Raw genomic sequence first — 6,000 nt, 5'->3', positions numbered from 1 at the left:
TGTTTAGGTTTAACATGGCTTTACAGCTGTGTCTTGTAGTATTTTAGAAATAGACATCAGTCATTAAGTGTCAAACTGGAAGGTTAGAAGCTCAAATTCCTTGGTAGAATGTAACAAGAAGCCGGATGTTCTGCAAGACTGTCTTTGGATACTGTCTGAAATTGCTGAAAACGGTATCAGTGTTTATTCACACTGGCCCTCCCACAACACAGAACAGTTTGTTCCCTGCTAATGTGCTTGCCCTCTGTTGAAATCAGAAAGAGACAGACACAAATCACTCAGCAGTGCTTAGTTGCTGTGGAAGCAAGATATTTATGATCTTTACTCACTTAGTGGTAGATCACAAACTGATCTTGAGAGAACAGGGACATGCTGGGTGGGACTGGCTTTTCCAGGAAGAGAGGGGCAAATGGCACTCTCAGTTCACAAGTGGACTGTAATGAAGACATGACATACTGAGGTAGACAGGTCATCCTTCAGTTTAAAATGACTCTGCTCTGCAAGTCTGTCTGAGAGGGTATACAAACTTTCATTTGTTGCCTTCATTTGTTGTGCATTTATTTTATATTTTTCTGTTTCTCAGTATTTGCAATGGAAAATTCTTATCAAGCCACTACATCTCTTTGAAGTGAACAGAATTGAGTTAGACAGAGAGAAAACGAAAAATGAGGTCTTAAAATTAAATCCCCAGCAGGTGATGATAACATATGCTGGAGATGATGCGATTTTCTCATGAAGGCCCCTCATAAGGCATTGTCACATGATATGACTGTGCAGTGTTATTCGGGCCAGGTGATCTGTCAGGTACCATAACTTTAAATAAAAAAATAAAAAAGACATGACATTACATTACATTGCTTTTGGTTTCCTTTATGCACCAAAATTACGCCTACAATTCATAAAATTGTTCCTGAGTGAAATAATATGGGGCATTTTCTGTAATTTTGTTTCTATCTAAAACATTTCCTGCCCTGCATATCTGGAACATGATACAGACTGTAAACTCAATCCAATAAGCTTCTGGACAGAGGACAGTAGTCACATGTATATGTAACTGTAACCACTTCAAACGTACTTAGCCTTTCGTGGCTAAGGAGGCTGAAGTGGCTGACATGGTTATTATACTAGATGAACAGTATTTTCCTATTCAGTTGCAGTGGGAGGATGAAAACAAAAAGAGGAAATTTGGCACTAAAAAGACAGTAACTTTGAAAGATATTAACTTGATTTGACTAATTTGGATGACTGAACTCTTATTAGCTTTATATAAACTTTTAAATACCATTTTGGAAAGGAATGAGGGGTGCTCCGCAAATGAGGTTGATCCTCTTGAATCCTATAGTGACTGCCACGATTAAAGAACACAATGGGCACACTGTTCCTCCTCCACAAAGTCTTAAGTGACTGATGAATGGGAGGATAATTTAACCCTTAGAGCAACTTTTTAAAATATATATATACTTAGGTATGTTCTGAAACCAATAAACATTTTTAAGGTAAAAAACATCACTGAATTTTGAAAAAGATGCATTGGATTCTAGTTGTACATTTCTACCATAGCAATGATGCCTTTTGCTCATGTTAGCCCAAGTAGAAAACCTGAGTATAGTCTCTGGATGATTGAATAGGAGTAATGAAGCTTACATGGAATGTGCCCTCCACGCAGCAGAAAGCATTGGGATCTTGTCAAGTTGTTTTTGTCCAACAGCACTATAATCTCAAGGTCTTGAGTGCTTCTGAGAGACAAGCAGGGAGAAACAGAGAGAGAGAGAAATATAGAGAAGGTCTGTGTATGTGTGTGTGTTTATCAGACTGGGATTTTGCCAGCTATACTGGAACTAATTACAGTTTGGTCAGACAGCTCATGGGAGAAAGTTTTATTGATATGTGAAAACAGAGGATATGCAGTTAATGTTTAGCATTTAGACTCTGACGTCATTACATCCTGCAGCATGCTGCACACATAAGCCTCTACAGAGGGATACTCCTATAATTTCTATTTTGCCATAAACCACTGCCTATTTGTTTTGTTTTGCTATTTAACATGTTCGAAATAAACTTAACTAACTAATACTGGGAGCAACTATAACAAATTCTTCACCCACAGGGCAACTAGAATCAGAGCCTAGAGGTGGAGTTGATTAAATACTATACTGTAGGAGCAAGAGCAGTGATGATGCAGTGATGCTTGCACTGAGCACTGTAGCTGTAACCAAAAGAAATGCATTGGCAGCTTAAAAACATGTTTTATCTTAAAGGGTACTGTACACTGAATATATGCAGCAGTAAGTTGAATCTGTGTTGAGCAGCAGTGAGACTCAGGTTTTCTGCTTGAGCTGGAAAGCCAAGCTTTGCTCCATTTTCTTCAATCACCAGAAAATGCACCCACAGACACCCACACACAAGAGGTCACAAATTACATTGCAGTTTTTTCAGAAAGTTCAATGGAAACTCATTTCGGGCTGCAATAGTTACAATAAAACTCTGCTTGAGCTAGATTCTGCTCGGTTGATGATTTTTTGCTGACTCTTCCTACCTTTACCAGAGGAACCCTCTGTCTCTGATATTGATATCGTAGTTTAAATTAAATTCATAGACAGTACATGAAATTGAGTAGGCATGTCTTGAGAACTTAAAGGAATAGTTCAACATCTTGAGATGTAGACTTATTTGCTTTCTTTCCAAGAGTTTGACACACATCCAGCTGGTAAAATATGATGACATTGTGATGGGATTATTGACCAGGATGCCATGATATGACCAAGAAATATAAAAATAATGGACACTGATCACAATATTATCATTTTTAATGCTTTTTGCTTGTGAATATGTTTAACATATCCCAAAGGAGGTATGGTAAAGATCCACCTATAGTGTAGTAGATACTGTGGCGGAACAAGTGCTTTGTTGTAGTTTTATAAATGGAAATTTTCTAATAACTCATAGGAATGCATCCATGCATCTTGCATGAATGTATAATTACCAAATCTTACAGTTAACAGCCTGTTTTTGTGTCTGTGTCAGAGGTCAAATGAGCTTTCACAAGCACATTGTTCCCATTTGCTTCATTTACTTCAATACGAATCAACCCTTTTCACAAGTTCCGTCATTCAAGAAGAGGCCACTGATTTGGCTCCCTGTCAAGCCTATAGATTATATAATAGTGTTGGGGTTCGCTTCACTGTGGCATGTAGAAAACTTGGCATGGTGCAGCGCTAACAAAGGCAGTAGCTTGTGTCTAACGAAGCATGGCAGTATTACTCAGCAAGGAAAACATGTTTGTTACCAGAGACATTCTGCTTATGCTGCCTTTGGTAAATCCCTCTTGGCTACAGCTGGAACTGAATATTTAAGGTTGTTATCTTGAGTATTAGTGTCACTGACAATCTGGGTTTTGTGTGTGCATGAGTGACAAGCACATGTGCATAGATGGACAGCAGGAAGTTGATGTTTCCCACTATACTTGATTTGTCTGGATTTTAAAATTCAAGATATTTTATACAGCAGTAGTTACATTAACTGTTCCATAATTGTCAGTGTTTTATAAGGCTGCAAAATTACTCTAAAAAGGTGAGCAGTGCCAAATTAACACATTACTTTTCAGTATACATTAACAATTCTCTTTAATCAGATTACTTCACTTGGAACTAAACAACCTAATCTGGAGGACAGTTCTCTAATCAAACAGAACTCACACTGTATCAACAAACATTAATTGACTCAACTGTAATTTAAACACATGCAAATCTGAAGAATTAAGGCAAGCTATTAATTAGTAAAGAAGGCACTCCTCTGATGTGTGTAATGCCTGGAGGTGCTATAGAAATAGGACCCAGGAAAAGAAATCCACATGATACAGAGTAACTGTTTTTAACGATTTATGTAACTCATTAATATTCAAGTTTGTATAGTGTGCAGATTTAAATTTTTATGTAAAATGAGCAAGCCTAGTGGCCATATTTACCATTGTAAATAAAACTTCATGCATAATTGTCAAATTATGCATATGGTACAAGTTGTAACTAATTGCATAGTGAATACAAGGTGAGACCATCTGATATCCGTGGTGTTCTTTTTCTTTCTTTCTTTCTTTCTTTCTTCAATTGAAAGTCAGTATAGGATATTTTTTTAGCCCTTTTGAGTTCCTGATTTGTGTGAAAAAACAACTTTATATTATATAGTAATCCCATGTCCAAAACCAACAATGAATGGATCCTAAAACATGTATTGTGTGTGTATCCAAAGCCTGATACTCTATGTTTAATTCATCTGTGCTGTATACTCTGTTGTTGTCCAGAAATTATTTAAAAGATGAACCACGCCATGCACGCCATGGGATCTGTTTACAATGCCTCGCTAGCTTGTTGTGCTACATATCACAGCCGCTGGAGATTGTACTGTAGTTCTATGGGAAATTTACATTGGAACACAAAGTCAAGAGGTTGTGATATGTAGCACAGCAAGCTACCAAAGCACTGCAAACGGAAATGTGTTCCCAGAGTTGTTTCTAACCAAACTACTGTGACCGTAATCTTTGTGGTGAAGGAACATGTCACCCAGTGCAATGGTGTGGCTCACAGATGAGATTTTAATAGTCTTTGGACAACAACAGAGCTCCACAGCACAAAATAATACAATATATCAGGCTTTGGATACATAAAAAATACTTCAAGTAGAATCAATTCATTGTTGGTTTGACATGAGATGTGTTGGCAATAACAAAAATATTGAAAAATGCCGGCCATATCCGTTAAATTGCCAATAAAGTAGATGAGAATGACTGGACTTGCCTTATTTATTTCAGGTAAGTGCAACACTTGACATGCAAGAGGATACAAGTTGGCGTAGGCAAAAAGTGACGAGTGACGGCAGTATATCTTCTTCCTCTTCCAGAGTGCTATGTCTTAACAGAATAACACCCATATTGAGACTGCTCTTTATACAACAAAAGTATTTTACTCCTGTCATACATGGTATGCAGAGTGGATCATGTTCTTCTAACGCTGATGTGCAGTTGTTTGCAGTATGCATTCATAGTATCCTCACAACACCTCTGACTGTTGATATTCTAGAAGTTAACGTCTACCACCTCCATGCCCAACCCAAGGGGAGTATCTAGAGGAAAGGTTAAGCATTAGCCAACTTTGGGTCTGGCAGCACAACAAAGTAGTTATCCATTCATTTTAAAATGTCCTTTGGATTGTGCGCATATTATTGCATACGTGTGTGTATGTGTGTGTATTTTTGCGCTCTCGTGGAGGGCAATTGTAAGTCACTGTGTCGTATTTACGTCATTGGATCCAACTTCTGACTTCACACTGGTGTACCTAAATGTCAAATTAGCACAGATAAGAAAGATGGAAAGAATGAATGAAAAGGAAAACCATATTCATATTCATTTGCAAGATAAGATGTGTCAGTAAAATATTTGTCGGTCCAGTGAGCCCAAAATTATCTCAGCATCTAAAATCACCTTCACTTTCCTCTTGACCTTCTTGGTGCTTGATGGTGAGCATAAGCATTGCGTTGACCTAAGGGAGCATGAAGGATTTTGAAGACAAATATTAACCCATGTTTGAAAACCCAAGAGAATGTCCTTTCAGAGCAAGGTCACTTACATGGTCATTGAATGCATCATTAAGTTTGGCACACAAAATTACCACGAGTCACAATGTGTGTAGTGTTTGTGGATTGTACATGAGCAGCCTAGGTCACTGACTATGGAATTTCAATGTATTTACACTGTCCTTTGACAACTACAATGCATGTGATATCAAGACAAAAGTTAAGATATTTTACGCAGAATTTTAGGACTTTTCAGGTTGGAATAAGCACAAAAGCTTATGGTTACTTTTTAAAATAGATTAATTGAATTGATGACTTCCACTAGTGTTGACGTGATCACTTAATAATTACATTGTCCAAAATGTGCTTTATGCTCAGCAAGGGCTCTGCAAATTTTAATGCACCGCTCCATCGCGACTACACTTTTGAGAAAGA

The sequence above is a fragment of the Scomber scombrus genome, chromosome 11 (genome assembly GCF_963691925.1).
Source record: "Scomber scombrus chromosome 11, fScoSco1.1, whole genome shotgun sequence".
In the NCBI taxonomy this organism is placed as follows: domain Eukaryota; kingdom Metazoa; phylum Chordata; class Actinopteri; order Scombriformes; family Scombridae; genus Scomber; species Scomber scombrus.
The sequence above is the reverse complement of the archived record's forward strand: the minus strand, read 5'-3'. Positions refer to the sequence as shown.